We start from the raw sequence: 8,347 nt of genomic DNA, 5'->3' as shown, positions 1-8,347 counted from the left end.
GTGACCACAGTAAACAAACGGTGTCCTAGCCTGTGCTACAGTAAAAATGGTATACAAAATAAAAAGAGGAGTAAAGCAATATCTTAAGCGGCAATATATATCTATTTAAACATCAAAGATGTTCAATCAAACCCACATAGTTTGAAACAACGTTCAAAACACACACAGCTCACAACTAAGCATATAAAGCCCGTTAGCTTAATGCTAACGTGTAATGTAAAACACCATAGACGGGCTAACAGAAATTAGCACCGGCTATCGCCACAGCAGTAAGCTGCTAAAAACTGTTTTAATTTCGGCTTTAGCGCTGTTAAAACGTGGCTGGTTAAATTGTTTTGGGGAGATACATGTTGGTCTCATTGATGAAATTAACTGTGGCAGTGGCATTAGTTGGTTTGAATGAACAGTGAGCAGAGCTGCCCCTGGTCTGTATTGGTCTGTATTTCTATGGGGGAGTCCTCGCCACTCAGTCGCTCTGGTCGGCAGTCGGGGCAGTGTGTTTCACTTTTTCCTTTCTCCCGACGAGAGGCGACAGACTCGTCGGCCAAAGCCGTCGGCGTCGGGACGCGTCGGGAAGCGTCGTGGCGGTGTGTCAGGGGCTATAAAGGGATAGTTCAACATGTTGTGCAAATTGGCCCATTAGGGAAATACAGAGACTGCTTGATGAAAAACTGTCCCTGAAGGCAACGTGCATCAGTGGTTTTGCATGAATTTCCTTCTAAAACAACTCTGTGTGGTAACGTTGTGTTATTATCTCATAGCGTGGTGAATGTGCAGGTCACAACTTGTCCACCAGAGCGTTGTGGAGTTGTTGGATTGTGTATTTGATGAGTTTGATGAGGGAAACCAAGAAGAAATCCCATAATGAGCCTCCGTAGCGTAGCTCTGAGCAGCTCACGGCTCTGCTCTGCCGTTCTAAAAATAGCTTGCACCGACAATTACAGTTTTTTTCAATTGCTAACAAGCAGTGGTCGAAACTGAAGTCACATGTTCAAAACTCTTAACACAGCCAGCATTTCCATCAGGCATCTCAGCTAAACAGTTCATCTCTTCCCCAAAACGGTGCCTCACCAACAAAACACTTATAAATTTGATCTTTGAAGTTTGAATGATTTTTTTTTCAAAATCAGTAAATCAGTTTTATTATAAAATAAATACTGCAATATCTTTGCACTTTGAGTGTTCTAGATAATATATTGCAACAAGAATGAATCAGGAATGCAGCAATTTACGTCAAGAAAATGTATTTTCTCTGTGCCCTTGCATAGGTAGGCAAAGGGACCTTACAAAAAAATTAAAAGTTTACTGTAAACCATGTGATCCATATTTCCAAAGAAAAAACAACCAGAAGCCCCCCCCTCACAAACACTTTTTATATGGTTTCTAATGAGGCCAAACACAGATCACCTGGATCAGTTTTGAGCTGGAAACTAACTTCACCTGTGTTTGGAGTTGCATAATAATTTTATTTATGTTATTCAATAAAATATTTTTGATTTGACATTTTATATATTTCAATGTTCCTGCAACATAAATTCCCCACGCCCCCCCCCCATCCCCTCCCTCCCTCCCTCCCATCATTGTGTTTTGATTGTGTTTTTAACTGTTTTGAACAAAGTGTGTTAGCATTTGAAAAATTTGCTGTAAAAGTCTAGTGTTTTGCAGGTGGTGAACTAGTAACTGAGAAAAGAGTCCATGAATTTTGGTGACTGTGGTCACTGAATGCATTTAGTGTGAAAGCAATGAAAAGTGCTTCACAGTTTGGTCCACATGGACTTGTGTTTTGCAAACTGTGTTAAGAGTTTTGAAAATGTGACTTCAGTTTCGACCACTGCTTGTTAGCAATTGAAAAAAACTGTAAAGGTAACGAACCTACTGCTATGACTATAGGGATTATGGCAATGGGCCAATTTGCTAAAAATGTTGAACTATCCCTTTAAGATAACATAAGATACGCTGTGATTGGACGGTGGCAGCAGATGAGTCGGTTCTGCTCTCGACCTTCTCCGGGTTTGGCTTCACTTCACATGGAGTTTAGTGTGTGTGTGTGTGTGTGTGTGTGTGTGTGTGTGTGTGTGTGTGTGTGTGTGTGTGTGTGTGTGTGTGTGTGTGTGTGTGTGTGTGTGTGTGTGTGTGTGTGCGTGCGTGTGTGTGTGTGTGTCCAGAGCTGCAGTGAATCTTAAAATTAGCAGCGGATGAAAACAGGAGGATTTTAGGTTTTTTTTTCGCCTTGAGGATTTCTCCTCCTCCTCTCTCTCTCTCCACTTCTCCTCCTACTCCTTTCTTTTCATCTCTCTTTCTTTTTTCTCTTCATTCCCCTTCTCTTCTCTTTATCTCTTTACCTCTTTGTCTTCACCTCTTCTCCTCTTCATCTCTACCTCCTCCTCCCTTTCTTCACTTCTCTATCACTTTCCTCTTTCTCTCCAGCTCTATACCTCCTCTTTTTCTTTCTCTCTCTACCTCCCTCTCTTGCATCTCTCTATCCCCCATTTTTTCTTCATCTCTCTCCTTCTTTCTCTTTATCTCTACTTATTTCTATTCATCTCTCGACCTCATCCTCCTCTCCATCTGTCCACCTCCTTTTTCTTTTCTCCTTTCTCTCCGCCTCCTCTTCATCTCTCCACCTCTTCTTTATTTTCATCTTTCGTTTCATCTCTACCCCCTTTTTTCTTCATCTCTCCTTCCTCCTCTCTCTTTTCATCTTTTCCCCTCACCTCTCCCCTTCCTCTTCATCTTTCCACTGTCTCTTTCTCTTCTCATTTCTCTTGTCCTCCTCTCCATCTCTACCTCTTCCTCCCTTTCTTCACTTCTCTATCACTTTCCTCTTTCTCTCCAGCTCTACCTCCTCTTTTTCTTTCTCTCTCTGCCTCCCTCTTTTGCATCTCTCTATCCTCCCTTTTTTCCTCATCTCTCTCCTTCTTCCTCTTTTCTCTCTAACTTACTCCTATTCCTATTCATCTCTTTTCCACCTCCTCCTCTTTCTCCTCATCTCTCGACCTCCTCCTCCTCTCCATCTGGCCTCCTCCTTCCTTTGTCTCCTCCTCTTCATTCTCTCTACCTCCTCCTCTTTCTTTTCTCTTTTCTCTCCTCCTCCTTTATTTTCATCTCTCTCTCTCTCCAGCTCTATCCCCTTTTTTCTTCATCTCTCCTTCCTCCTCTCTCTCTTTTCATCTTTTCCCCTCACTTCTCTCCTTCCCCCTCCTCTTCCTCTTCATATTTCCACCGTCTCTTTCTCTCATCTTCCTCTTCATCTCTCTACCTATTTGTCTTCACCTCTCCTCCTCCTCTCCACCTCTACCTCCTCCTCCCTTTCTTCCCCCCTTTATCACTTTCCTCCCAGCTCTACCTCCTCTTTTTCTTTCCCTCTCTACGTCCATCTTTTGCATCTCTCTATCCTCCCTTTATCTTTGTCTCTCTCCTTCTTTCTCTTTACCTCTCTGCTTCCTCCTCTTTCTTCTCATCTCTCGACCTCCTCCTCCACTCCATCTGTCCACCTCCTTTTTCTTTTATCTTTTCCTTTCTCTTCCCCTCCTCTTCACCTCTCCACCTCCTCCTCTTTCTTTTCTCCCTTCTCTCCTCCTCCTCTTCATCTCTCCATCTCCTCCTCTTCATCTCTCCCCCCTCTCTCTTTTTTCATCTTTTCCCCTCACCTCTCTACTTCCCCCTCCTCTTCACCTGCTCTTCTTCTTCACCTTCCCTCCTCTTCCTCTTTCCACCGTCTCTTTCTCTTCTCCTTTCTCTCGTCTTCCTCTTCATCTCTACCTCCTCCTCCCTTTCTTCACTTCTCTATCACTTTCCTCTTTCTCTCCAGCTCTACCTCCTCTTTTTCTTCTATCTATTCCCCCTTTTTCTTCATCTCTCTCCTTCTTTCTCTTTACCTCTCTGCTTCCTCCTATTTGTATTCATTTCCTTCACGTCATCTCTTTTCCTCCTCTTTCTCTTCATCTCTCTACCTCCTCCTCTTTCTTTTCTCCGCTCTCTCTATCACTTCCTCTTTATTTCTCCACCTCCTTTCTTTCCCTCTCTTTCTCTTCAGCTCTACCCCTTTTTTGTCCTCCCCTCTCTCTCTCTTTATCTTCTTTGCCTTTCCTTCTCTTTCTCCTCCTCCTCTTCATATCTCCACCTCTTTGTCTTCATCTTTCCACCTCCTCTTCTTTCTCTTACAGTAATCTCCTCCTCCCTTTTCTCTTCTCCTTTCTCTCCTCTTTCTCTTCATCTCTCCTCCTCCACCTCCTCCTCCTCTTTTCCTCTTTCTCTCCAGAGTCACTTCCTCTGTCAATGACCTGTATGGATAATAAAGTTCTTCTTCTCCCTCCGTCCTTGGTTCTTTTCATCCGTCCACTCTGTGACTCATCCATTCATGTTCTTCTCTTCCTCTGCAGCTGCTCCTGTTTTCTGTTTCCTATGATGAGGATGATGATGAGGAGGATGAAGATGATGATGAGGATGATGAAGGTTCATGGCCGACAGACAGGTTTCCTCCTCCGCTGACGACATCATCAGTTTCATTCACAAACATCATCAACAGGAAGATGAAGATTGATGATGATGATGGTGAGGAACTTGCTGCTCCTACTCCTCCTCTTCCTCCTCCTCCTCCTCCTCAATCAATCAAAATCAAAATAAACTTTAATGTCCCCGGAGGGAAAATTGTCTTGGACAATCAGTGCTGTAACTTACATCCTGCAAAACAGATTTTAAAACCATACACCACTTCACATACTCACACACACAACCAACAGAGATCACTTACAGACAGTAGGCTACGACTAAGTTCATAGTTCATACAAAGTAATAAATAATTATTGTAATAAATAACTATTGCACTTTCTCCTTTATATATTGCATCTTGCCTCAGTCTCTGGGTCTAAATTGCACCTTTTGTATGTGTGGACTCCACCATCAGCATCAATTTAAAGGTGCCGAAGGAATAGTATATGTATCTATTAAAAAAAATTAAAAAAAATTATATAACAATTAAAATGATCTTCCTCCTGCCCCTTCTCTCTCAGGCTCCTTGGTCGTTTTAGAAACACAGAGACTCACTTGTTTTCACCGGAGGAGGATCAAATATTAACACACACACTATTATGTAGGGGAGAGTGGGGTCAAGTGTAACACTTTTGACTATTTTCTAAATTTCTCTGGGACTGATTCAACTAGATAAGTCATTTTTTGCTATGTTGTAGTTACACAAGTCTACTACTGTCTCATAAATTTATTCAGCCCCATATATTACACAAAGAGTACAATGTTGATTTATTTCAGAGAAGTCAAATGTTACTGTTGAGCCGCAGGGTGGGGTCAAGTGTAACACCATGGAGGGTCATGTGTAACACACTACAAAACAACCACAAATAAGAAAATAACTAAAGTTTTATTACATAAAGTATTAATTTAAAACATTTTCTTATCTTAAGTAATCATATTAGCTCATGTAAATTTGATAATATAACGGTGTAACGAATTCTAGCTAGTGAGTTCGAAAGCTAGCAATGAATTCTAGCTAACGTTAGCAGTGAAGCCCACGGGGTAGCCTAAACCTCTGCTAGCTATTCCATAGAGTAGCCTATATAAGCATACTAAAACACTGAGTAGGTTTGCTTCAAGTAAAAACTGCATTGTGACACAAATTGTCATTGCTGAAAACAGGGTTGTCAAGGTGTTACACTTGACCCCACTCTTGTCAGCTAGCATAAACCCCAATGTGCTAGCTAGTAGAAGGCAATGAATCAGATGGCACTCATTTAGGCTGTTAGCTAAGACATCAGGCATCAAAATGATATAACTTGAGGTTCATTGCCTGAAGAACTCAGGACACCAGTTAAAATTTACAGCGATTTTGAAAAATTACTTTCATACCCCAAAAACAGTGTTTTCCTGATAAAACCTGATGGGGATGAGAAAATTGGCTGATTTCTTCCAGGTAGGCAGAGGACCATAGTGAGCATGTGCAGAGTGAATATCATGACTCTAGATAGTTTCTGACTGGGTGAAAATGAGGTGTTACATTTGACCCTCCGTTACACTTGACCCCACTCTCCCCAGGGATAATGTATAGTTCGGAGGTTGTTATGGAGAAATAAACCCCGACAGGTTGTATGGAACCCCGACGCGAAGCGGAGGGGTTTCATACAACATACAACAACCGACCAACTATACATTATCCCGCTTAGAACACGGCCTACAACTAAATCATTCAATAATGTAACACAAAATAATGATAAAAAGAGATTTTATTCATGTAAAATTAGACCGTTGCTCGGGACGCTGCTCTGACCAGCGCAGCACAGAAAAGAGAAAGTATGCAGGATATTTACTTTACTTTATGTTTCATTTTTACCGTCATTAAACAGCTTCGGACTAATTGTGATGTTAGATAAACGACTTGTAACCTGTTACAGGGAGAGTGGAGGCTCCTTATTTCCACATCGTGGCTGAAAAGTAAACTTGCATCAGAACCTCTGACCGTGTCACAGCTCCTCTCCTCTCTGTAGCTCCGCGACACAAACGCACCCCATAATCTCTTGTTTATGACAGATAGGTCTACACAAAACACATCGTAACGTGTATGGTAATCCATCGATCCACTGATTGATTATCAAAGGCTTCAAATGCACGAACGGGAGGAGGCTCAGCAAAACAGCGGCCGTGACCGGACATGCAGAGTCAGCCGTTGCTATGGAGTCCCTAGCAACGGTCCGCACAGCGGTGGTCTATCGAGAAATAAACACCGCAGAATATTGGTGATTGACCAATCAGAACCGAGTATTCAAGAGAGCCGTGTTCTAAAATATTATAATATATTCAGTCTGCTGTGTTTGTTTTAAACTGAACCGTGGTCGTGTTTCCTATACTGTATCAGGGGTTCTCAACTAGTCTCACTCTGGGCTCCACATTTTCCCAGGGTCACTAAGTCGCGACCCACTTTTATAGAATTCAAACCAAGAATTTTTTTTTAAAGCCTTTAAAAACTAATTTTGCTCTTTATTGAGCAAAGTGCATTTCAGGGCACATGAATGAAACTGAGGAGGACCATGACAACTGCATGTACGGAAGTGAATAAAAAAATATCAAACTGCACAAAATGGAGACCAACAAAACGATATCTTTGACTTCTAATGCATCTCTGCATTCGGAGCATATTCACAAGTGAATAAATATCAAATTGCACAAAATAAAGACCCACAAAACAAAACAAGATTCACTGCATTCAGGCCACATTAATAAGAAACTGATATCTTTGCATTCAGAGCAAATGGAGCAAATAATAAGAAACTGAGGAGGAGCATTACAACTGCATGTGTTCACGTGTCTCCTGTGCCTTTCAAAATAATTTATTTTTCAAAATAAAAGACATGTCCAACATCAGATGTGCATTAAATATTATTTACTTCCACGACCCACTTTTGGGTCCCGACCCACCAGTTGAGAACCACTGGTCTATAGGACGTTGTTGTCTGAAGGTTTATGTGGTTTTTCCTGTTGCAAACAAACCTGAACGATCACACACACACACACACACACACACACACACACACACACACACACACACACACACACACACACACACAGATACGCACACACAATTTCATTTCATTTAATCTATTTTAAAAATCTGAAGAGTGGTCGAGGGCAGACCTTCATTTATTTTCAGTGATGTCGAGAGCTCAGAGATAAAAAAAAAAAAAAAAAAAAAAGGACAAACAACACAAAACACACAGCAATTGACCAAACAAACATTTTTAAAAGCAGCTGCATTCAAAAGTGGAGACGTTGTTGTTGATCATAGTGTGTAAATGTGTGTGTGTTGTAAATTGTTCCAGGTTTGTTGCAGCAGAGAAACTAAGAGCAGTTTTAACAAAGTTGGTGTTTTTGTCCAAGGAACATTATCGACTAAATGTTGACTGGCCAGTGCAAATATGCAGATCGATGCCAATATAACAACGGCTGCTGTTATTGTTATTCTATGGGTTTTGTTTTTTTAATTAAGACTTTTTTAATTAAAGACTGTGTTCAATAGAAAATGTGTTGCTTTACCCTGACCTTTCAAAACAACATGTTTTAGAGCTGTAATCACAACCCCTCTTTCTCCTCATCTCTCGCTTAAAAGGGATAGTTCAACATTTTGGCAAATCGGCTCATTACCATAATCCCTATAGTCATAGCAGTAGGTTCGTTACCTTTAATTGTCGGTGCAAGCTATTTTTAGAACGGCGGAGCAGAGCCGCAAGCTGCTCCTCAGAGCTACGCTACGGAGGCTCATTATGGGATGTCTTGGTTTCCCTCATCAAACTAATCAAATACACAATCCAACAACTCCACAACGCTCTGGTGGACAAGTTGT

This window comes from Trachurus trachurus (assembly GCF_905171665.1).
Source record: "Trachurus trachurus genome assembly, chromosome: 16".
NCBI lineage: Eukaryota > Metazoa > Chordata > Actinopteri > Carangiformes > Carangidae > Trachurus > Trachurus trachurus.
Note: the sequence above shows the minus strand (reverse complement) of the source record.